We start from the raw sequence: 26,504 nt of genomic DNA on the forward strand, positions 1-26,504 counted from the left end.
CCACCCTCTTATACCGGCCTCGTCTTAGCAGTGTGGTGCAGACAAAGCATCTTTTCACGGACGGGCGGATCGTCGCGGATGATGAAACCAAGAAATAAGCAGCAGGAAAATCGGAAGCGAACAAAAAGAAAGAAAATGACGATGCGCGAGGAAAGCGAACCCTCCCTATATTCTCTCCGCTCCCGTTTTGTCGGGAACCAATATTACGGTAATCCGATTAGAGAAGACGCTTTCTGCTCGACCCCGCCGCCATCTCGCGACCTTTTCTTTCTCCTCTCCTTTCTATCCGTGGAACGATCTCTACATAGACGGCCGAAGCGCGGAGGACCGATGATGATGATCCGCCCCAGGGGAGAGGGAACGCGAACCCGCCGTCCTGCTTTGCCGTCTCTCCAAATCCGGCATATCTCTTTTGTCTCCGCTGTGCGCGCCTTTGTGCTCTCAGACGGACGCACACGGGCGGCGGTGCACTGTGGCGGAGCGCAGCTGCTCGCTTTGTCTTCCGTTTCTCGCGGCTCGCGGAACACCTGTCGCCAACGAGGAAGCAGCCGCGCTCGCAGATTCGCGCGGCTCTCGCCTATGCCTCGGGGATTAATTCATTATGGTGTCGGCGAAATCTCGACGCCTCTGTCTTGGTTTGCTTTCTTGCCTCTAGACACACTATCTCCTCCGGCGTGTGCGCTGAATATGTATGTATGTATGTATGTATGTATGTATGTATGTATGTATGTATGTATGTATGTATGTATGTATGTATGTATGTATGTATGTATGTATGTATGTATGTATGTATGTATGTATGTATGTATGTATGTATGTATGTATGTTCCAACACGTGTAGTACGTATGCGTCAGTTCACCTTTAGACGTTACTGGCTGTACATTACTGGTACAGTCTTAGTGGAATTGTGGAGCATATTAGGAGCGCTAAAAAACGGAGCACTGAAGGCAATATACGGGTACTTTGTGTTCAATGTCCTAATCCTTTTAGAGGTGCTAATGCGTTCCACGATCTTCACGTTCAGTGCCTTGTCCCTATAACGCAGATATTATGCCTCTGTGGTCCACTAACCAACCCACCCGTCATTGAGCAATAGCTATATAACTGGGAAGTGATGGTCAATAAAGCATTGTCCGCTATTTCGACGTTGTCGCCAGTCCACAAGGCGTCACGTATCACAGTATCAACGGCGGCATCGGTACCATGGAAAAAAATAGGTAATTCCACCCGCTAGCGGAACCAACAGCAGCAGCTACCAGCATATATTATATATTTTGCTGGAGAATGAATTCCGCTTTCTTGCATTCCGTGAAAGTGAAAGGGCAGGAGAGGGTGTAAAATCTGCTCGCCTGAAAGAGAAAAGTTTAGTGCAACGAGCCATGACTGGCTGGAAGAGTTCGCGGATTCCATCACAAACTCAGCGCCACGAATTTCTAGCCTACGCGTCGATCTGGAAGCAACCCTCGTACCTCTTCATTATTTTTTTTGAATACTAGGTGCATTATTCGTGCCTTCATGTGCTGGTCCCGTTTACCCCACAAAACGTACATCTCGTCACAAGCCTAACAAGCAGAACTTGAGCGAACCATCCACCTCTTTTTATTTCACCTGTAAAGCGTGCTTTGTTACATATAGATGCGCTATGAGGAGAACCAACACTGTCGTGAAAGGATGAATGGTAAAAACAAGCGTCTGGTAAAAAAAAAAAAAAAACTACTTCCAAAATGATTTTACTATTTGAAAGAAAACCTTTAACCTACGTACTTCGGGGTGTGCATAAGTGAAAAAAAATCCCAAGTAAATTCTCAGAGGTACAATTGAAGTCCCAGTGGGCGTGCAACGCATATTCGAAGCTGGCGTCTCAGCATTTTTCCCCCTTCTTTTCCGGGCATATGAACTGCTAAAGGGGAACGCAGGTGAATTGACACATGACAAGCAACGTGGCGCAGTCTTGTCACTATACTTCATTGAAAAAAATTTTCGTGACCTCAGCCGTCATCGGCGGAGAAATCTAAGACACGATTTCTCTGATTTGTGAAGGCTAGTGGATATTGTGTGACAACATCTGACTGCGTGGCGCTGGCCACGTGCCTGTTCGAGCTCATTTACTATTTTACCTTCGCGAATGATCTTGCTTTCTCGTCCGTGACCACCTTCGCCTACACTAGATAGCTCTGGTTACAGTCGGCGTATAGGTAATTCATGTACTGGCTCAAGTTTCCGTGGACTACTTACGTGGATCACAGAAAAAAGAACACGCACTTCATCTATGTACCTCCTCTACTTCTCAATCAGGATACGTGCTCTCCACCTGTCCCCAGTTTAATACAGTTACGTCAGCTCATCTTAACGTTCTGCGCGCACTTGCGAAGTGACGAAATAAAGCTTTACTTTCCATATCGCCTGCCTTACTATTCAGACCAAAGAGCGTGAGCTACTCTCTCATCGTTTGGTGTACTCTTGTGGGCAGCCTAATTTTCGAAACTGTTACTGGCGCAATATGAGTACATTTCAGAGTGATTCCAGTCGTTAGGCGAGAAAAATAAAGAGAACCGAGAGGCTATATTTTCTTTTGCTGGTTACAACCACATGAAGCAAACAAACAATGAAGCTGGAGAAAGCATGGAACAAATTCATCTTCTTTTTTTTTTTTGTACAGGAAGGTAGGTAAAAATAATACAGAAGACGGAAATGAAAGTGGACGGAAAGAGAAATTGCAGCCGGTTGGAGCCGAACCCACATTTTCTGCATTACGTGCGTGGTGTTGGACCATTAAGCTGCCACGGCGGCCATCCTCCCGTACACATCTTTAGGTATTTGTGTATGCGTACTAGATCCAGCAGTAGAAGTGCCCCAGTCAGTCACTGTAAATTCTTCAACCTGTCAACGACATCGAAGATCCCAGTGACCAGCGCGTCAATCGAACAGGGACGCAAAATGCGACAGAAAACGCTGACTGTGCATGACCAGTCGACTGGGAAGACCTTGTACTTCGTCACTGTCTTCCCGGACCTCTCCGAGGCCGAAGCAAGCGACTATAAGCCAACCTACGGCTTGCTGATTTCTGTAGTGAATGTTTCTTTCTTCAAGCTGCGAATCTATTGAAAAAACAAACACAAGTACACACTTCCTCAATTTCTTCCCTAAATCTCGTATATGTGTGGCGCTTGGAAGGAGAAAGAAAGGCGAGCAGGCAGCTCCGTCCGGGAGAACCCCGTCGCGCGAGTTGGCGTCTCGTCGACCGCCGGCGGTCGGTGGTCCCATGCGGCATCGCACGCGTTCGGTTTCGCTCCGGCGAGCGCGTGTTGGGGCGGCCTCGCCGGTGGCGGCCGATCTCATTTTCCGGCAGCTGGGCGCAGCTGCAGTTTCCTCGGCACCGCAGATCGTCTCCGGGGAGACGGAAGAACGGCACCGCCGCTTGTACACTTGCCCCACCTTCTCTTCCAACACCGCTAACTCGAAGAGAGCGAACGGTGGCTGATGGAGAGACAACGGAACGGGAGGGCAAGGAGAGAGAGAGAGAGAGAGAGAGAGATGGCGGGGAATCTTGCTTCTTCCGGGCACCGCCGGGAGCTTCACTGCCGCAGAAGGCGCGATGCTTTGGCTCGGAGGGGAGTGCAGGTTGTTCCTACACCTCGGCGAGCGAGCGTGCGTTAACAAATGAAAGAACTTCCAGCCCCGTGCGGTAACAAGACAGCTTTATATCAGCGTTTGTATTCCGCACCACTCGGATGCGCGTATCCCGTGCGCAGCAGCGCACCACGCTCAGGCTGGAAGCTCAAAAGCAGAACGCTGCCCTCGCTATCCTACAGAGCCGGCTGTGAGCAGCACGCGTCGGTGCATACTCTCCCCCAAGTACTTTGTCGTTTCACAGCGACGCCGAGGGCGCGCCGCTGGTGCCTTTGCAGCGCAACGCGATGCCCCAGTACTCCAAATGTGAGCGGAGTATAGCATAAGCAACGCTATGATAAAGTAGTCTCACGACTGAAAGAATGAATTTGTGGTACAGCGCTTATCTGGATCTTTCGGATAACAAGAATGCCGCGGTACTCTATTCTATGCTTAGAACGAACGGGGTGAATTTCAATTTATCGACTACTTCGCAATATATTGAGAGTGTCTAAATTACGGGCTTTAACATGCGGAAGCTACATAGCGGGCCGCAGCTGGTAGCTTCACAATAAGCTGGGGTTCTTTAATGTGCCCCCTTGGCACTGCGCAGAAGCGTTCTTGCATTTCACGCCCACAGAAATCTGTTTCGCAGCCGGGAAACGAACTCCCGGCGTCGTGCTCATCAGCAGCGCGCCCTAGCCGCGGAGTCGCAGCCGGCGGGTTACTTTCTTATGTAACTCCAGCAAACCGCGTCTTAAATATATATTCTTGAAGAGCCCCTCGCCGGGTCTGGCCATTTTGAGCTGACAAGCGCCGTACATGCAATGCGCGCTAACGATCGTGTCTGCAAGTATTACATCTCTACGCGCCGCGGAAAGAACTGAAATTTCAAACCGAACACCGTTCGCCCTTCCCCTCGCGGGCGCCGCGCTCCCAGCCGGACAGTCGATGCATATCACACAAGTGCGCCTACGTACATTACACGACAGTTCTGTGACATTCCTCATACTGGCAAGTGATCTGGAAGATTAATTCGAGGCAACATCTGTTATTCGTGTAATCTGTTGCTTCAGTAGATGAATTAAAGTTTATAGAAATAATGAGACACATAAACCGCATATCTGGGTGTTTTTCTTTTACGTCGCACCGCAAGAAGAGAGATGTACTTACGTTTCGTCTGCTTGTTCCCACGTCGTGCAGTCGCGTGCGCGGACAACGAAACTATGTTTTTTTCTGGCGTGTCGTAGCGCGGGATCATGCTCTGTGATCTGCTTGCGTCTGTATCAGTATTCGTGTAGCACTGAGTTATACTGCTAGCCAGGTGTTGTCGTGCACAGCGCGCAAAATCTTGTGCTGCGCGAAACGAGACAATCACAACAGCTCGCCCGCGACGCCGTCAGCGGAAGTGCGCGGCGCCGCAAAAAAGCGAGGAGAAAAAAAAATGAAGGTGGGGCCCGTGACGTGTGCGTCACGCGATCCTCGAGCGTGACGCACACGGAGAACGCAGGGAAGGATCCTCGAGCGTGAGATATGGGAGAACGCAGGGAAGGAACTTTGCTTGCGGAGGTTGGACGGGGCATGTGAAGAAAGTGTCTCTCTTGGCAATGGCGCTTGCCTCCTGAAATTATGGGTTCACGGCATTGAAATACTTCTATCTCGGCTATTAATGAACCAATATGAAAAATTCTTGCGGCGGAACGCTCCCTAGAGGGCACGTAACAATTTCCAGCGTATAACTAAGATTTTATATGTGGCCTGGTAAGGGGCCCTTTAAAAAAATTGCCTGCGGTATGCAGCGCCGTTCCGCTGCTCCAGTAGGATTATGTACAGAGGTGGGCTTTGCTTGTGGGACGAATTTTAACATTGTCAATAGCGCTTATGAGCACTTATTTAGTTAACTTACTTTATTCTCTGGTGGGCCGCAAGGCCAGCAACGTAATCCCTTCATGATAAGCACCTATGACGCGACCAGTTTTGAACAACGTGCTTTAGGGCCATCTTGTTTGAAAACCACACATACAGGGTCTGTTCTGAAAGTAATGTCAGTGAATTTATTGTGGCGCGACGGTACGTCGAAGCGCGGTCTAACCGGTTGAAATTGGTAGCGGGGGAACCCAGCTAAGCAGCGCTCCGTCGCTCAGTGTGCCCCGAGCATCGGAGAGTGTAGGACGGGCCTGTCTGTGAGAGTTGTGTTCTATTCTTGTGCAAATGATAATGCAGTCCTCATCAGAACAAAGATTTGCGATCAAGTTTCGCGTGAAACTTGGCAAGACCGCTGCGGAAACTGTTACTATGCTCAGGACTGCTTACAAAGAACATGCCCTGTCAGGTCGGCAAGTGTTCCGACGGCACAAGGCCTTTTTGGAAGGCCGGGAAGAGGTCGACGACGAGGACCACGCCGGATGGCCATCCACGACCAGCACGACTCACAATGTGACGCGAGTGAGGGAACTGTTGAACTGAGACCGACGATTAAGTGTTCGTTTAATGACCGACATGTTAAACATTCCGAAAACTCTAATTCATGAAATCGTTACAAAACAATATCGGCATGCGGAAGGTGTGCGCAAAAATGGTTCCAAAAGTGCTCACTGACGAGCAAAAGTCACGCCGCGTTGAAACGTGCCAAGAAAACGTCGGCATGTGCAGACGCGATCAAAATTTCTGGGCAACATCATTACAGCTGACGAGACTGGGGTATTTGAATATGACCCCGAGACCAATAAGCAATCTTCGGAGTGACACACGTACTCGTCCCCTCGCCAGAAGAAAGCCAGGATGAGCAAATTAAAGATCAAGGTCATGCTCGTCGTCTTTTTTTTTTTTTTTGACATCCACGGATTGGTTCATCACGAGTTTGTAGAACCTGGAACCACTGCGAACTCCAAATTTTATGTGGAAGTCCTCAAAAGACTGGAACGCAGGGTTCAACGCTGGACATCGCAGACAACAGGAAGTTGCACCACGATAATGCGCCGGCCCCCGGTGCTTTCATCGTCATCGACTACCTGGTTAAAGCAGGGTTGTCAACGATCCCCCAGCTCCTGTACAGCCCGGACTTGGCTCCCCCCGGCTTTTTTCTGTTTTCACGCCTCAAAACACTCCTGAAAGACAAGCATTTTGGGACAGTGGACGGGATCAGAGCAGCTTGCGCCGCAGCATTAAATGCCATTCCGTAGGAGGACTACCGCAACGCATTCGAGAGCTGGAAGTCTCGCTGGAGCCGATGTATCGACGCAAAAAGAGAGTATTTTGAAGATATTTAAACACTTGTAACAATAAATTCAAAAAATGATTTTTAATGGCATTACTGACATTACTTTCAGGACAGACCCTGTATAAAAAGCTGGCTATTCATAAACTGGAAAACCATTTCAAGATTATTCGAAATGCTATTTGATTCGATACTTTAATTTGTCGGTGACTAGATTTCAAAAATCACGCGTGCACTCATTGATTGACTGATTAAAATAACGGTGCCAAAAAAAAGAAAAGAAAGAAAGAGAAAGGTTCCAGTAAGTTGATGATGACATGGAAGCACGAACAAGGGAATACAAGTGAAACAGTTCTGATCTCAGAACTGTTAAAAGAGTGCTGATATGACATTTTAGACTTCTTAATTTTTTGAGTCAAATGAAGGTAATGGACCTGGAAACCCAAGCAAAAATATTGACAAGCCTCAAAGTGCCACGAATAATTCACTGTAAATGCTTTTATGCGAACACGTGTTGGTTTCGATTCCTAGGCATTGCATGTTTTGCGACGTCGTTAAACATTCAGGACCGAGGAGGACATCGCGACATTTTTGAACTCGCGCCGGCTTACTCGGTGGTCTGACATGCTGCCGCTCATTGCATGGACCAATGTAATCGCATAGCAGAAGACCAAGCTAGTAGCCACATGTTGCAAACGCCCTGCTGCCACATGACGACCTTCTGTATTATGACGTCACAACGCGTACAAAGTCTAGGAAACGGAACCGAAACTGGATCCAATAATATTTATAACAGTAAGATATTTAGGGTGCGCTGAGCGGGTCCTGTATTGCAAAGACACAACTTTAGAGGCACGAATACACTAAGCATTTAATCGCAGCTAATTATTCAGTGCCGCAGAAGAACATTTCCTATAGCACTGAAGCAGGTATATCACTGCGGCATTACATCAGTAGTTTTCTGAGAATCCCGTTGTGTTTCCTGTGTAGCTTCTGCTACTGGCAGGTAAATTACAGTGTCACCTTTCACGAATCTTTCCCTTTGCGGGTTTCCACAGAACTGTTTTGTCAGCGTCCCCCACCTTCGAGCTGTTGTTTATTCGGCCTCCTTGTGCAAACCGCTAGGCTCCTGCTTGCTCATATGGTAGAGAAACCGTCCTGGAAAGACATTGATCTGCAGTTCGATCCGACAAGGACAACATTTTCAACCGGGAATCTTTCCTTCTGAAAGACCATCTATGGGTTTCCTTTGCTATAGCTTCTGCTACAGTCTGGTGGATGACGATTTTCCATTTCAGTAGACGAAAGTAAACGCTTGGTCACTGCGTTTTTTCTGTTGCCACCGGTGTATCGCCGATACATTTTTCACCGTGCTTCCACACTAGTTGACCCAGCAATGAACGATCATATATTGGCCCCTGTTTTAAAGTGAAGCTCATTTTTTTTTTTGCTTGCTTATACTCTCCCAGGCTTGGCGGGGTTGCTGTCTGCTGAGTCGATCAGTATCTTGGCGGATATATTTGTGGATACATTATCCTATTTTCACGTCCACTTCAGGAGGAAGGCCTCTCCAAGCAATCTCCAATTATCTCTATCCTGGTCTCGCGCTAGCTGTATCCATATTGTGCCTGCAAATTTCCTAATTCCGTCACCGCACCTAATTTTCTGTCATCCTCGACTTGGGGTACCTCGCTTTCCTTGGAACCAATTATTTAATTCTTATGGATCACCGGTTCTCTGCTCAGCTCATGGCATGACCTTCACCGCTCTACTTTTTCTTATTAATGTCGACTAGAATATCGGTTAGCCCCGCTTGCTCTCTGATCCAGACAGCACTTTTCCTGACTCTTTAAGTTGCACCTAACATTTTTCGTTCCGTAGCTCGTTTCGCGGTTCTTAACTTGTTCTCAAGCTTCTTTGTTAACCTCCAAGTTTTCTTCCCATCTGTTAGTACCGGTAGAATGCAGTGATTCTGTACTTTTCAACGATAGTGGTAAGCTCTCGGCTGTGATGTGGTAATGCCTGCCGTATCCGCGACAACTCGTTTTTATTCTTTTGCGGACCAGGATCCCGTGTGAGTAATTGACTTTGACAAACGTATTCTCACACAGATTCCCGAGGCTGACTGCATATCTCGAATTGTTGTTCTCTCGCGAAGCTATTGAACATCACCTTTGTCTGCTGCATATTATTCTTCGACCCAACTAGCACACTTTCTAGGTTAAGGTCCTCAATCATTTGTTTTAATTCGTCCCCAGTGTTGCTGAACAGGACAATGTCATTTGCAAACCGGAGGTTGCGGAGATATCGCCCTTGATCCTCACTCCTAAGACTTCTTAGTTTGATAGGCCGCATACTTCTAAGCATGCAGTGGATAGCATTGGAGAGATCGTGGCTCCTTACCTGACCTCTTTGTTGACAGGTATTTTTTCACTTTTGTTGTGAAAAAATCAGGTAGCTGTAAAGTCTTTGAAGATATTTGCCAAGGCATTTACGTATGGTTCCTGTACACCTTGATCATCCATGACTGCTGGTATCTCAACTGAATCAGGTGCATTTTCATTATCTCTAAAAGCCATATATAGAGGTTGGGTGCCTCTCCACAGATTTTTCAATTACCTGAAAGATGATATGGATGTGATCCACTGTAAAATATCTCTTCTTGAAGGAAGCCAGTTATATTGGTTCATTGAACGCAACTGTCACCCTAATTCTATTGGAAATTACCTTGGTGAATATTTTATAAAATAATGAAAGCAAGCTATAGGTCTATAATCATCAATTCTTTAACACCTCCCTTCTTATCGATTAGTGTAATGATGGCATTCTTCTAGCTCTCTGGTATACCTGAAGTCGCGAGGCATTGCGTATAAAGGGTCGCAAGGTTTTCAACTATAGTATCCGCTCCATCTTTGATAAAATCAACGGTTATTTCATTTTATCCTGCAACTTTTCCTCGGGACATGTCTTGCAAACCCCTTCTAACTTCATTGACAGTTACATAAGGAGCCTCTGTATCATGTTCGTCAGTACTTCCAATGAAGATTGCGTGGTGGCTCTGGGTAGTGTACAGGTAAGTATAGAAGTGATCTGCTGCCTTTAATATAACATCAAAATTGCCGATGATGTTGCCCTGGTTATCGTTCACTGCATCCATCTTACCCTGTAATAACCCAACTTTCTTTCTCAGTGATTCAATGCTGCTTCTATTTTTCACTGATTCCTGAACCTTTGCGACGTTATAATTTAGAGTTTCACCTAGTTTCTTCTTGTTTATCAGCTTTGACCGTTCACAAATGTTATACGAAAGACATACGAATGTCATAAGCACCCCGAATAAAAGTACCAGCGAACGGGCTTATACGCTGATCGACAATGTAGTGAAATTAGGCACACTTATGTAGTGCGTGAGAAAAAAGAAAAAAAGAAGAAAAAAGGAAGAACAAGGAAATCCGCATAAACTCCCAACACAATGTCGGCTCACAAGTGCCTCTACAACTCACCAACCTGCTAAAGTTGTAGTGGATTATATTTTGATTTACCTTATTTCTTTGATTTAGCCATTCGGTATTTCCCATTGGGTGTGCTCGTTCTTGGCCAGTTTTCCAGAATGAATATGTCCCACTGTGACGCAAGCGATACAGTATCCTTAAATGTTGCTTGACACGTGTCGTACCTTTCCATGCATACACACCTGTCATCGCTATTTTTCCATCGACAACGCTCATACACCGCGTTAGTCCTCGTGGCATGGCTTCGTAGACGCCTCGCACTGTGCATCTGCCTGATTTAGAGTTTGCCTTTCGGCCTAGCTTGTGCGCGGCGTAGTGCATAAAGATAAAAAATTTCACGAGAAAAAGAAAAGTCGTAACCTTTGTGGTGGATAAACATAAACATTGCATGAAATTACACATCGCATAGGATGATAGTAAACGATACTTTACGCTTCGCGGTTAGTTGTAATGCATCTAAATAACCGCTTAGCTTCACGTAGACGTTTTTTTTTTATTTCTTGATGTGGTGTGAAGGGGGGGGGGATACCTTGATAGGATGAATCAACAAGTGAAAACTACATGCAAAGTTAGCCCAGCCGGGAAGACCACGCCAGTGCGCGCAGAAAGCACAAGCCTGCCGTTTCAAGCACGTCGTTCATTCAACGCGATCAGATTGCCACATGCGGCCCGCGCGAATACGAGCAAAAGAAAAAAAAATGAAAAGGAGTCGCGACGCCCTTGGCCTCTGCCGCGTCACTCATTCGTGCGACACTGCGCGTCGTACGAGCGGAAAACGAATGAAGAAACCTCCTCCCACCGCCCTTCCCACCCCGATTCCTGCGAGGATTCTCACGCTTTGCGCACCGGACGACTTTCTTGCGCGGCGGCGCCCGCTCACTCGCACAGCGGCGGTGTCCACGGCCGGGGCGACCACGGCGTGCAACGGTCCGCCGGGTCTCGGCGACGAATGGCGGCTCTGATTCGGGCTGTCGCCCTCCCTGACACGGGCGCAGGAAGGAAGCGAGCAGCCCGAGACTCAGGGCCGCCCTCGTGACGGCAGCTTGATTGGGACTCCGCGGCGATCTTTCCTGCCATTGCACGCCAGGCCTCCCCCCTCCCTCCTCTTCCTGTCGCGAAGGGGCTGACGACTTCGGTACCACTGCGTCGCTGTAGCTGCTCACCCTTTCGCTCCGCTGAAAGTGAACGCGTTCTTTTGTCTCCCTCCGGGGTGTGCACAGCTTACATGGGCGCTTGATGTGCGGTAGCTCAGTGGATACGGCGCTGCGCTGCCTAGCTCGAGGTTGGCGGGTTCATGCCAGGCCGCGGCGGCCGCATTTCATGGGGGTGACGTGAAAGTATTGCTCGTGCACCGTGTGTTGGATGTACGCTAAAGAGGTGGTCAAAATCGCTCCGGAGCCCTCTACTACAACCTCGATTCACTACGAACTCCACGACGAAGCGCACGATTTATTTTTGCACGAGGCGCCGGTGGCACAGGTGAAGAAATTGAATTGAGCCGAATGTACCAAAGAAAATAAACTAACGAACAAACAAAAGTAAATAAATATTAAACATGCACAATGCGAGGACGCTAAATTAGGTTGCATTGTGGGCTCCATAATGTGCACGACAAAAATGGCTGCCGTACCGCGGCGCTCTCAGGATACAGAAAAAGCTGGGAATACGCACGCACAGGCAGACACGCAAACATGACCGGTGCCCTTGTTAACTTAAATAAGGTTTTATGCAGAAGTGCTTGACTCAAGACACCGCGCTCGCGAGAGCACGTACACAGGAGCCACATAAACAAATATACAAGAGATTCCAGACGAAAAGACGTGAGTGCCCAAATGCAAGGCTTGATTGATGTTAAAGGTTCAAGACTCAGCAAGGTTTGGGTACGGGCTAGTTGGTATTCCATATTCCATGGTATCAGTCGTCACTTACAGCGCATACATGGACGAGGGACAAAAAAGGACGACGAAGACAAGCGCTGCTTCGTCGTCCTTCTTTGTCCCTCGTCTATGTATGCGCTATAAGTGACGATTGATATCAAGGCTCAGATTTAGCAACTTTCAGATATTCCTGATTATTCAGGAGATTGCACCAATACGCTTCACGCAGTGTAACAGTTACTGTGAGTATTATATTTGTTGTAGGGCAAAACAAAAAAAAAATCTATGCCTTCGTTAACCTCTCCACGTGTTAACACAGCGATGTTGGCCTTTCCTACCTTGCACAAGAAGCCTTTAGTGAATATGGTTTGTGCCAAGACAAATTATCTGCATCGTACGTTGCTTCAACAGAGCGGATGGCGACAATGCTTCAAGAAAATAAAAATATTGACGAACGAAAGGGCGTTTCATCGTAAACCCTTTCCCTAGTTATGTATTTCAGAATACGGAAGAAACAAAAAAAGAAACAAAAATGATGATGTATAAATCTTGCGTAAGACTGCAGCTCAATAAGTAAGTCTTCTTTCATATTCAATAAAGCTTAACAAAGGCACGTGAACCATCGACATCTCAGTCTTGTGTGCCCTGGTCGTTTCTGGTGCCTTGCGGCTGTAATTCCACTCTGCCAAGCTGTTAGCCAATGGACGACTTCAATATGGTACAGCTGTCGACCGCGGCAACAACATCCGGCTCAAAGCGGAGCTGTTGGCAGCATCGGGTCAACGGCGCTGTCGGCCGCTGTTATTCTCAAATCCACCGCTATCTAGTCACGCGGCACCAGCGCGCAATTCTCATATAAATCAAATCAACTTTCTGGTATTGCGAAGGCCCTTATGGCAGGCGGTCAGCGACTATACGTAATATATTTTCGTTTTTCGAATGGCACGTGGCTTGAGTGTTGGAGAAATGCGAGTATAGCGGGGAAAGAAAGAAAAAAGAAACATAGAAGGAAACGGGGGTAGATAACGCTGATGTTCACGACATGGGTGACTACTTCTGACGAAGATTGTTGGTGTCTCTGCTGGCAAAGCAGAGACGCCGGTGCAAGTGTTTTTCGGGCCGCTTCAGAGGACGACGACGACGACATCACAGCGTTGGCACGTTGGACGCAGCAAAGCGGGTCGGAATTTGGCGTACGCTTCCGTTGTTCATTCGCGTCACCTGAGAGCGGTGCTGCAGAGACAAAAATGCGCGCCTTGCAATATCCACGATTTGTGCTGTCTCGAGCGTCGGGGTGAAGGAAAAGAAAAGAAAGAAAGACATAGCATGTATAGTGAAATAAAGATAGAGAACGGTTCAGGGGGGAGCAACCGCACTTTTTTGCAGCACTGTTCTTTTTTATTTATTTTTATTTAGTTTTCTTTGGAGCCAGGGGTGCCTGCAAGAATGCGCAAGCATTTCCGATATTCACGAAATTTTAGTCTCCTAAAAAATTCTTCTTCTGAAGTGCGCCAACTTCCTCTTCGTTTCGTTTTATATATATATGTATATATATATATTCCTTTCGTTATATATGTTATATGTATAGGAATTCATTGTTGTGCCTTGAGCTCATATGCCCGCGGTTCGACAGTAGGATCAAACGCTGGCCTCAGGGTTGCGCCTGGAAGAGTAAACGAAGGCGTGGCTGAAGACGCCCTTTTGATGTATTGCCAAAGAAATGCGAAAAAACTTAGCGCGGAGTCAAGCGCGAATCGTATATGATTCGTATATGATGAGAGCAATCTGTCTGAAAACACAGGCCATATTACTTCACCAATAAACTCAAGTCAGCTGTCGTCAGTCAAAGAACTGTTGAACGTATTACGGTATGTGATGACAATGTACAAACGCAAGTTCACATGCATCTCAAAGTTGACATCACAAAAACTCGCAGACATGGATCGTGATCGCAATTTGCGGAGCAACTGAACGCCACTCCCTGCATCGTCGTCGTCACGGAAGCTTAGTAAATTGCGGACACGTGGCCTTTAGCCAGGTGGATGGCCAATATTGGAGCGTCTTCACTGGAGATGCTGAACTGGCGGCGGCTCTCGAATAGTTTCGAAGTTCACAAAGTGATTCCTATAGCTTACACCACTGCATCTGTGCTTCATGATGCGTGCTGAACACGGCATACCAACCACAATATAACATTCGAGGCACATCATCTGATGAGAGCGTTCGCCCAGCTACGCCGCAAAAGAATTATTAAAAATTCTTGTGCGCCCGTACTCATCGGCTTTATCACTACGCCCACGTCTTCATCGAGGAGAAAGTATTATAGTTTTGCGGACTGGCAGTGCGCGTGCAATGTGGCTACGACATAGCTGCTCGCACTAAGGGTACTAGTACGAAAGCATTCCAGCTGCAGCATAACGATATGGTACACATTTATGACGGTGCTTGAGCCTGATCTTACAATTCACGAAAAAAAAAAGTTTTGTGCGCATTCCTTGAATAACTTACGCAAGAACCGTCTCCCCGCTTAGCGGGCTTACAGAAATGCAGTACTCGCGGTCGATCCACATGAACGGATCAGTAAAAGCCGCTCGAACGATTCTTGGAAGCGAGGCTAGCGCATAGGGAGAGCGCAGTGTTTCACAATGACCTTTAGAGTCCGTGGAGCAGCAGTGGTGAATGCATTTGGATGAAGCCAAGCAGATCCGCATGAACATAACAAAGTCAATACTTTGGATACGTGACTCTAGGACTCTTTGGCAGCTACTTCATCGATCGTGTCAGAAATGGAAATGGCTGTTGCGAACGGCACCTCCGCATCGTTGCGCCTTTTCGACAAAACGGCTTACATACGATGCGGCTAGCAGTTCTTGAACTTTTGCATGTGGCTTTCCTCGGTGTGATTAAACGCTTGCGATTTGCCTTCTGACCTGGTTGCCGCACATGCAGATAAGAAAAAAAGTGGACCTCTATTAGTAGGGCACATTTGTTGTGAAAGCGTCACATATTCTTTAATGTCTCGTGGTTTCTATGGATAAAAGTCTTTTTTTTACCTTTTTATACAACTAACTTCGCTTGTGAAGATACGTTGCGGTGGGTGACAATGAATGGATAGATCACTTAATGGATTGACGTACGAAGAAACTAATATCACAGTGATTTGCTTGTTCTACTTGAATGTGTGTGTTAGTACGACTGACACAATTCTTACAGCGAAGTCAAATCTATTTGTAGTTTCTTTAAGGTTAACGTTGGCGCACTGTGCTTTAAATGAAGTGGATATTTGCAGTTAAGAATAGCAAAGCATGCACAACCATTAAAAATTGGTGGTCAGACAAAACTGCCCCTAAAGCTTTCAGCAAGATATTAAAGCACAGCGTTCACTTCTGATGCCCTGTACAAGAATTATTCGGAACGATAGGGTCGTAAAACATATGGGGCTGTCTTGGTTGTATCGTGCACCCAATGAAATTCTAAGCGTCCCTAGCGAAGAACATCGCGTCAATGGTAGACCTTTGTATACGGCGCATATCATAGCTTACCCCCGACAGGACCTCAAGTTAACAGGTGAAATTGCTTCTTTGGTGCTGAATTCAGGTAATGCGTGGACCTTACGGGATCTTGATATTGTTAATACGCTGCGAGAGACATAAGGTGTGCGTACAGAACATTTTCGGGAATCTTGGCGGCATATGTGGATATTCACTGTTGGTTATATAACCAATGTGGCGCAAAATAAAATGCTGGCAAGTACATTTTATAGACAAGTGCTTCTTAGTGGTGTGGCTTTCGAGAAGTCTAATTATCAGGCATCCAGTGGGGAAAGTTATTTTTTTATAAATAACGCTGTTGGTGGTAGAATAATCTCCGAGTGCCGCCTAGAGAAACTGAAGGTGTTGATATTAGCCTCACACCCTCGGATGCACATCGTCTTTACGCGCGAAAAACAACAACAACAACAAACTGTCGTTATGAACGTAACAACATTATGTTTGTAAAGAGTAACTGCTGTGAGCTCTAACTCTTCACATATAGCACTCGAATGAAAAACCCTCAAATGGGCCAATAAAAAGTACGTCACATACCTTGAATAAAGCTGATAAAGACTGCCTAGTGTAAAGGCATGAGCGCTTTGAAGTTTGTTGCTCGAACATTTCCATAAGGCCTTTCTTATGTTTTAGAACGAGGAAGACTAGTAAGTGACCATTTTTCTCTCCCCGGTTGAGAATTCGTCCTCCTGAGGCGAATTATTGAATCTTATATGGAATGGTGAAGATCTATATGCCATCTTCATTCAATAAAAGGTTCATTCCTTCATTCACATCACGACAATCCGTTCGCAATTCACGCGACAGAGATGGGTCAGTGATATTAAACACTGAGGTCAAACGCAGAAGAAAAAAATGTCAGGGCCCTTCCACTCTGTCAAGAAGGATGTCCAGCGAAGTTGTGTATGTGGGCCCCTTAATGGCGAACTGCACCTCCGCCGCGGGTCGGCCCAGCATTGCACTATCTTCGGTATCGGCCCACGTATGGGGAGTGCTTAACGCCTGCTTCATCTCTAACGCGGGTCGGCCCGGCATTGCCAATCTTGGCACATTGCCAGGATTGTAACTGCACGCCTAAGTTAGATGAATGCGCGATATTGTACAGGCACAAGAATGAAGATACGCGTCTTATGGTAGAGGCATGGTACATCTATAATGGTGGAAGTGCGTGCGTGAGTCAGCCTTCGATTACTTTACATAAGGAAGGGATTAAGTGCCTTAACAGTTATCTCTCACGTAGACCGGGACATGTACCCGATGGACCCGTGGTGATACCATTCCAGAGCTTGCGCAGATGAGTTTTGTGTTTTCTTTCTTTTTTTCGCCTCAGTGCTCCATTCAGTTGATAGTCGGCGTTCGTGTTGTCCACTTCTCTTCTCTTGTGTCCTGTCTGCACGCCTCACCTTTTCTTGCATAATGATTCGGGATCGGCCCAGGTATGGGGAGTGCTTAACACCTGCTTCACCTCTGCCGCGGGTCGGGCTGGCAATGTACTATCTTCGGGATAGGGCCACGTATGGGGAGTTTTTTGCTTACCACGCCAACGACATGAAAATTTCCTTGGACGGTGGAGGTATACAGCTTCGCTGTAAAAGAAAAAAAAAACGAGTTCCTCCGTGAGAGGCTCATGTTTCTGAGAAATTCTTGCGTCTCGCCAATTTGTTTGTGCGGTTTTACGGCCACGGAAAGGCCTTATGAACACTCAGCCCCAGTTCATGGCTATACAGGGCAGGAAAGTTACAGATATGGTCCGGCCAGTCGTCAAATCTCCGTGACTATCGGGAGAGAGAGAGATAGCAAGTGAGGAAAGGCGGGAAGGTCAACCCGACGAGCATCCGGTTTGCTACCCTATACTGGCGGTGAGGGAAATGGGGAATAGAAAGAAGGAAAGATGAAGGAAGTGATGACTGTGTGTGCAGGGAAGCACTGCGACACCAAAATTCCATGGCTGGTGGTCTGCGTTGACCACATCTGGGACGACCAAAGAGCCAGTGGTCGTAGCGCGAATAGGAGGCTGCGGGTGAGCTATGGGGGGTTACTCGATACTTGCAAGCACCGGATTAAGAGCATCCAGCACTTTCACTTCACTTTGCGCTGACGGAGTATGCAACTTGCTGAAAAGTACATGAAGGAGGTTTATGAGGAACTGAACATCACAACCACTTGATGTTCTTGGGAAAATTTATCGGGAGTCGGCGCTGTGGACTCTACTGCGGTGCGCTGTATCCTTTGATGTGACTGTGGCTCCAGCTGTGGCTCCGGCTGTGGCATCGGCTGTGGCATCGGCTGTGGCATCGGTCGTGGCTCCGGCTTCGCCTGTGCCATCAGCTGTGGCTTCAAGTGTGGCTTGAGCTGTGCCATCGGCTGTGGCGCCTGCGGTTGCTTCAGCTGTGGCTTCAGCTGTGGTGGGGGCTGTCGCTTTGGTAGCGCGGGCCAAGCTTCAGTATTGGCGTTGTGCAGCACGACCTTAGACTCGACTCCGCCAGGCCTAGGGGGCAGAGGAGGAAGAGTTTTTGGATGTAGCGCGCTCTTCACGGCGGCATCAGCGTTCTTTGAAATGCGACGTCGTCGGGAACGTCGCTTTCTAAAGGCCGCAACAGCTTTCCGATGAGACGAACGGTCTCTCGCCATCTGCTTCAAGACCTCCCTTTCCGTCTTCATTTTGGGACAGTCTTTTGAGGTAGCATCATCGCACCCAATGCAATTGGGGCATTTTAGAACCGTGGCTACACAGGAATCTGCAGCGCGGGACTCTGCGCAGCTCGAGCAAACTCTCGTGTTCTCGCACAAAGCGCTTACGGGCCCCAGCCTCATGCAATTGCGGCATTGGAGTGGCCTTCGGATAAATGGTCGTACGGGGTGTCTAAAGTGACCCACCTTGACGTGTGAGGGAAGAGAGTCACCCTTGAAAGTTACCTTCACACAGCGCGATGCACCGATTCGAGACACGTCAGTTATGGCAAAGCCATCAACGGCTGGCTTCACTAGTGTAGGCAAGTCAGCGCTGGAGATGGAGACATCCACGTCGTAGATTACACCAGTAGTGGCGTCACTGTCCAGAGGAATATGTGGGCGGACCTTCATGCCGCCAAGTTCCATAAGTTTGCTCAAATTTCGCAGCGCAGTATAGTGTACAACGACAATAGCCAAGGCATTTTTTCGTATACTGACTCTGGCGTCTGTGACTTGATTTGGCGTCACTGCTTCAAGGAGCACCGAGAAAGACTGTCGGTTCAGTCACCTCAGGTTGTCGGTAGCGAGTTCCGGTACAAATAGAATCGTAATGACTGAAGTATTCCGAGTTGGTCCTACAGTCGACGTGCTTGAAGACAGGCGGGCCCTGGTGATTCTTCGCTTCGCCGTGCGGCTCCTCACAAGCTGAAAGTCGTCATCGGAAAAGTCCTCACTGCTGAGCGAGTAGACAATGGTAGCGTCGCGGTCGGTGTCGCTTTGGAGGCCAGTCCACTTCCGAGACGCAGTCACCATTGAAGCTGCCATCCTCAGCAGAGGCGTAGGGACGTCAAGTAGCATCCGTGCCACAACCCATGGAGGCTCCTCCGGGATATACAGAGAAATAAGGTTAATATAGTTGAGCTAGAAAAATAGCGTTCTTACTCGCAGTCACTTCGTCTTCGTCCGTGACTGCCGGGCAACACGGCGTGCCAAAAAAGACCCAGCACTCGACCACTTCACGAACCATTGAACGACACGTCCATGTGTTCCCTACGCAAACTGGTTTCAACTACGCGAGAAGAAAAGTAGCTCTGCTGGTTGAAGATTAAGTAAAACAAAGGAGAAGAGAAGGAATCAGCCCTTCCACTCTTCTAGTATAAAGCCGATATAAAAGCTAAAATAAAATGTGCATCTCAGTCTGGACTCACCCCCCCCCCCCCCAAAAGAAAAGAACTTAAGAAGAAAGTGTTCGCGCCACACGGAGATGGGTAATATTAAACTCATATCATTCGCGTTTCTTTCGAATGCATTTGTAAACTCTAATCGTCTTCAACATGTATTCTCTCGACTACAGAAACCTTTCGTTTGCTTTCGCTATGCCTGAAGTTCTCCTTTACACTTCCTAAGACGGTACACCCTAGTTTATCTGACGTCTGCGACGTTACTCAACGCTGTGATTGACACCAGCGGTCAGCATGTGACGCGCGTGCCGTTATATGCACCTTTGGACAGCAGATACCGATATACCGGAAATGCAGCATGCTTAATGTCGCCATTATAATAAAGACCGTCCAAGGTGGTTTCCGGGTGGAGGGCACTTGTTTACTTGTATCACAGCGCGTGTAACCTGCAACATATATATAATTTGCAGAAACTGGCTTCTCCCCATAACAATTCTTGCTGCAAAAGAGACAACTTGCAACTTGCATTTTCGAAACTTTGTCCACATTCGCACATTCCCTGTAATGCACGTGCCACAGTTTAACCGTGAAGTCTGAGAAGATGTAAATTTATTGGCATAACAGCGGGTGAGGTCGTATACTGTATCATGACAAGTGATACGGATGTGGTCACCAGGTACTTTTCAGTATTCTTAGGTATATGTGCGTTCAAATTGTGTTTAGACAACCTGTTGTCTGACGAAAGCTGAACACCTTGTCGTGGTGGGCTAACGGATTATGATTGAGTAATTGGACTGGGTGTAACGGAATGGAGTGCAGATAAACATATTTGAAATGTTGTCCTTTCTGCGCATTACATTAAAATGTGGAGAATAGCAAGTTTATTAGAATAGAGACCATGCAGGTTAGGTGCCGGGTGACATGCCTTCATTTTCTCTAAGCAACCCTTGCCGCTGCAATGGTGGCATATGGTAGAATGTATATGTTACCCACTAAAAAAAAATATTTACAAAAATGGGCTTCGCCCCATAAAAGGTCTTATTGTAAATAAGCCAGCTTTCAAGGGGCGTCTGCAATAGTAATTGACATCGAAAAGTTATGACCGTCTGCGTATTACCCATAAAAGACACGCGTACAGCTCTGCTTTTATAAAATCGGGGAACATTCACACATATAAAAGAATGCATGCATTGCAAAGGAGATGCTTAGGCTGCTTGGTATTTAATGGAAAATATTTGTCGGGCTACGGAGCAACAACAATGTAGAGGAAAACGCTATATGAATAAAAAGCGATATTAAGGTACTGAGGCGTGATTAGTGGGCTATTCTGCGCAAACAATTTACATGAAAAAAGAACTATACCAAATCTAATTACGTTATTGCAACTAGCCAGACCTTTCTTTCATTAACCTCACCATTTTTCCTCTCTGTATTCTCTATTCTGGTGACAGACGTTCATTTGTACATGCCGTAAATGAAGCGTGAACACATTACCCGCTCCAATGACGCTGATGTGGTCGTGATTAATGAATTGTACTTCGCCCGCTACCGTAATCCACTTCATGGCACTTTTATATATGGTTGCGATAAGCAGAAGAAAGAAACAGGAGTAAGCGGTATCCTGTGCATCAAAAAGCACAAACGGAAGCGAAATGAGTTCTTCCCTTTGAAGCATAATATCTTATAGTAGTTCACTATGTGCTGTCAAAGCTTGTCGCTCTAGCAAACACAGGCGAGTTTAACCACGAACGAATCTGCGCCTCTTAGGCAGCCGACGAAATGAAGTACAGAATCGCGTAGTGACTTGTCCGTCCATTTATGTTGCGTTCTCTACAAGGCGTCTCATCGTGCAGGGGAAATATCAACGCGAACATTTCGCAGATATTTTATGGCAACGTGTATTGTTTCTCCTAAAGCATCCACATTCAGTTGAGTTCCAATGAGTCACTTGCAGCAAAAAAAGAAAATAAATAAATGAATGAATACAAAGCGAAAGGAAAACGAAGTGGCTGGTGCAAGATCGGCAGTGTTAAAGGAGCACGCGGATCTAGCCTGGCAGATAGGACTTAGTGTTATCTCAAGTAAAATATGCTGGAGATGACACACGCACACAAACACACAAACGAAAAAAAGAGAAATAGTGAAACGAGGGATGCAATTTTTTTCTTCCTGCCTTGAAAAAGATCCAGCAGCGAGTACGTCATTGATCAAGTAGAAAAAGAAAAGCAGTTGCATAGGAATGAAAGCAAGAAAAAATAGAAACAGAAAAGAAGCGCTTAACTATCGTAGATCACGGCGAAACACGTATCAGAAGCGGGAAACGTCCTAGAAGAGCGCGCGGACAAACGAGAGGAAGAAAAAGATCGCCGCGGCAATCTTTTTCCTCCGCTGGCACACGCACGAACACACTGACTACGGCGACGGGCGTCCGTCGACCGGGGCTCACCTTTGACGAGGACGGCGAGTCTCGCCCTGTGACCGCCGACGACGAGGACGATGTCGAGGAAAGATCCACCGTAGCGACCGAAGCTGACTCTGGTCCAGAAACAGCAGCAGCAGCCGCCGGCAGAAGAGCGAGCGGGGAGTGCGGCAGACCAGGCGAGGAAGCCAGCAGCTTGAGGGGAAGGAGCAAGCTAGGACCTCGCCAGCACAACGCGCACACGCGCCCCTGAGAGCACGGAACGACAGCGGCGCCGCCGCGCTCCCTCGTGCTGTTCCCACAGTGGCGGAGCGAAGGAGCGTGTAGCGGGCGGCCGCGACGACGATCCCGCTGTCGATCAGCAGTTGAGCCGAGTCGTCACAGGCGGCAGCGCAACCGCGACGAGAGGAACACGTCGACTCGCCGCTTTCGCTTCGCGCCACCGACAAACCTAGCGCTCGGGCCTCTTTCTCTCCCTCCCTCCACGCCGTGAGCGAGCGCTCGCACGCGTGCGCGAGACAGAAAGAAGCAAAGCTGTTCTCGCACACCTCCCCACTTTCTACCGCCGCGCCCAGCCTACCATCACGCGGAGTGTGACACGCGCGGTAGCAGCCGGGCGCGCCACCGAAGCGCCCTCATTGGTCGGTCGGTGTGCGGGAAAGCGCCGCGGTCACTGAGGGAAGCGCAAATACAAAAGACGAAGGAGGGAAGCAAATGCCGGCGAAGGAAAAAAAATACGAAAAGTGGCCGGACGGGAGAGGCACGAGGAAAAGAGAGGCGTGGTGGAGAGATGGCCCGAGAAAGGTTACAGCAAGTGTGCTTAGAGGAAGAGAAAGGGAATGGCATAAAAATAAACGAAGGGACAACCCGAGGAAGTATCACTATAAGCGGCTGCTCCGCTTAGAAAGCGACCGCGAAATGTCGCACAGTGTACTTTGGAAACGCGAACAATGTCTCGGCAAACGCCGAGATCGAAAAAAAAAGAGCGGTTGAAAGTGGATTGAGGAGGAATAAAGGGAACAAAAACTGCGGAAATGAGGTATGGCGGGAACCCGTAAGCTTTGCGGGGAGAAGCAGCGATATTGCGAAAGCAGATGCCTTATAAGCGGCGACGCCGCATAAGAGGCGTCTGGGAAACGTCGCATATAGTGTTATGTGAATGTGAAGGGTGTATCGAGATGAGGAGGAGAGAAGGGCAGACACAAGGTTCAAAGGGAAGCGAAAAGGAAAAAAAAGGGACGTAGAAGACGGCGCTCGAGTCGGCGAGAAAGGCGGTGGTCTGGCTTTCTTTTTGTTCTCGCGGTCCTTCTATGCGGGGGCTTTCCTTCTTTAGTTTTTTTCTTTTTCTTTCCAATGCTCCCCATTTCCTGGCGGATGAAGCGCGCGAGAGAGAAGCTCTGGAGTCGAGTTTCAGATTGCAGGAGGCGCCTTCTCTGTTGCGTCTTCCCTTTCGCTTCTTTTCCGTTTCGCTTTCTCGCGCTTGCGAAGCGTCACGAGGAAGAGTGGTCGAGGCCCTGGCCTCCTTTATTCTTGCTTTCCCTTTTTTGTAGCTCCTTTCTTTTTTCTCTCTCTTTCCCTACAAGGCAGCAGGAATGGATCGCGGCTGCTTGGGGAAAAGAACGTGTTTTTGTTTTCCCCACTGTAAGTTGGAACGTAGGGAGAAGAGGTACACCGGCGGGGCTCCCTGCCACGGTAGCTAAGTCGGGCTCTATATAGTAGCGTGGGCGGTTTCCCCTCGGCTGGAGAGCAGGTTGCGAGCAGCGTGTGCCTGCCTCAGTTTCCCGATGAAGGCACGCTCGCGTACTCTTGCTTCTCCGTTGAGGAGGGAGGGCCGCGACATCGGGTCCCTTCGTTGTCGGGCACCGCTGGGCTTCGAGATCGAGAAGGCGCGAGAAAATGGTGCGTGGGGATTGCCTCTTTATGTACTACTGTGTCGGTTTCGGGCAAAGTTGACCGAACCGTGAGCCTCTACCGGGCACTCCTTCTCTCTCTCTCTCTCTCTCTCCACGTGTGTGTGTGTGTGTTTCGTCTAAGACGAAAAGAAAGGCTCGAGAGGGGGCGTACGTGAGACTCTGTCGGGAAAGAGGGTTTTATACGGGAGCGTACAGAAGCCTCCCGGCTCTACCGTTCGTCCCCGCAGCTTTGTTTGTTTTGATTTCGGGGTGGTCTCCGAGCGCCCGAGAAGAGAGGGAGATAAAAATAAGAAGGCGTTCTTTCTTAAGCCGAGACAAAAAGAGAAGTCCACGGACAAGGTGAAGGGTGCACATAGGGGGCCGCCAGGATGAAGGGGGGAGGGGTCGCTCTGATGCTGGGATTGAGGGAGCATTATAGGGTTCTAAGTGAAGGAGCAGTGAAGGCTCTGCGGCGACCGGCAGTGTACGGCGGTCGAGCAGTGGCGGTCGGGGTGGCACGCGGTTTTTTTTCTTTCATCCCTCTTGCGTTGTCGTCTCTCGAGAGGGCTGTCAGATTGAGGCGCCTCTCAGAGACCGAAAGGGAGAGCCCCAGGAAACAGGGAGACGCCGCAGAAAGCGATGAGGTCTCCGAGCGTCGGTGGGTAAAAAGAGGGCGGGTGTACGGGCGGAGGCGATGAAGAACAGGGTTCACGAGGGCGCGGATTGCATGGGAGGATGAGATTGTGAAAGTAAATCTCTAAAGACGAAAAAGAAAAGAACAAGCACAAGGAATACGTCGCGAAAAGGAGCGCGGCGTTGCACGCGCCTCTTCCTCCGCCTCGCTCGGCACATTGTTGAAGGAGTACAGCTTCTCCCTCGCTGGCCCTGTCTCCCGCCGCCTGGGGCTTCTCGCGAGCGCCGTACGCGCACGTCGGCTCGCCGCGGATTCATCACCGCGCTGTGTGTGGAGTGAAGATGGCGCTGTCGCCTTTTCTCGGTGCCGCGTGCTCGGGCTGTGTTGACAGAAGGAGCGAGAAGAATGGACGGGAGGACGAAGACAGGCGGAGAGGCTGGGGAGGAACGGCGAAGCCAGTGTGCCTCACCCTTCTGCTTTGCCCCCCACTTCACCGCCGCGCATCTTGCAACGCGAGAGCGAGCGACGTGCGGAGGAGAAGGAGCAAGCCGGGCTAACGTGGAACGAGGTGACTGCGGGGAAGGACGAGTGCGTGGCGCGTGCCTTCGCTTCCCCGTCGGGGCTGTCGGTTTCGTTCCGCTCCTATTTGTTCGCCGGGTGAGTGACGGCAGAGGAGGAAGTAGAAAAGGCCTTCGCTGGCAGAAGAAGGCGCTGGGAGCACTGGGCGCGGTATAGTGGCTGGAGGGCCGTTTTGTGCTCCGTCTTCTTTCACGCTAGTCGCTCGCGTGCGCAACAGCCCAACCGAGGCAAACACGTGCGAGGTCGTCCTGCGGCGCGTCTGTGTGTCGCACTGTGACACGCTATGGGCGAGTTGCTTCCGCGCGGTAAACGGGAAACAGGAGGCGGTGCCGGCAGGGAAATACAACCGCTCGGAATGGAGACTGCGACCTCGACAACAGGGTGCTAGTGCGCGCGCGCTTGGTCGCGTTTGTGGAGAGGCGACGGTGGCGGATGTGTACTTTGAAGTGAGAACCTATTTGCTCTGCTGCTCTCGTGTGATTAGACAATTTACGAGACTGGCGCAGATACCATTCAGGCGCAGTGCTATATTAGAGGGCCGCATGGCCTTTCGCTTTGCCAAATGGCGCCACCCTGGCAGGGTCGTTTTGGTGCAACGTGGAAGTCAACGTCCGCGTGCTTATTTTTTTCTTGTCTTTTGGTAGCTCAGGGCTGCGTGTAAATGTCTGTTCAGCCTCTCATTTTCTCTAGTAAGTGAGAAATCGCAAACCGGTACTGAACCGCCTTGGTCTGTTTCTTGGTTTGCGCACGAAACGATACTATTTTTGCAGATCTTATTATCAATTTTTATCTCTACGTTTTATTCTTTTTTTTTTGTTGCTGTTCATAGTTGCATTCTTGAATGTCTTATTGATGCAGGGGGGGTCAAAGTAGAAATCGTTTCTTCGTAAAGAAAGTCTGGCGGGCAAATTTTCTGGCCGGCGGCTAGCTGAGCAGTTCGTTTAGTTAGTTAGCTCGTTGAGGGATCTCCCCGAATGAAGCCGCGAAACGCAGAAGAAAGTCTGGGTGCGGATCTAGAAATCTGCTCGTCAACTCAAGAGCAGCCCAGTAGTCATAGTGAAATATTCATGGAAAAATGAACGGCAAGGACCTCTTACTAGCAAAATATATTGAGAGCTGGACTTCTGTTGAGGTCGGACTTGTGAATGCGCGAAGTTCATGCACGTGCCCGCATTTTTTTGACGGCCGGTCTCAAACGGAAGTAAATACCGGAGATCTCAATTTTGTCATTCTTTCTCCTTCTTTGCATGCGTGCGTGCGTGCGTGCGTGCGTGTGTGTGTGTGTGTGTGTGTGTGTGTGTGTGTGTGTGTGTGTGTGTGTGTGTGTGTGTGTGTGTGCGCGCGCGCGCGCGCGTGTGTGTG

At 48.6% G+C, this 26,504-nt stretch overlaps 1 protein-coding gene across 1 annotated transcript in view; it reads right to left on the reverse strand.

Moving 5' to 3' along the window:
- Positions 1–22,449, reverse strand: part of LOC142576462 (uncharacterized) — a 115,289-nt gene extending 92,840 nt beyond the window's left edge. The window contains exon 1 of the mRNA XM_075686606.1: positions 22,065–22,449. The gene's annotated coding sequence lies outside the window, so the exon portion shown is untranslated. The remainder of the gene's footprint in view (positions 1–22,064) is intronic.
- Positions 22,450–26,504: the final 4,055 nt, after the last annotated feature.

Source organism: Dermacentor variabilis, chromosome 1 (genome assembly GCF_050947875.1).
Source record: "Dermacentor variabilis isolate Ectoservices chromosome 1, ASM5094787v1, whole genome shotgun sequence".
NCBI lineage: Eukaryota > Metazoa > Arthropoda > Arachnida > Ixodida > Ixodidae > Dermacentor > Dermacentor variabilis.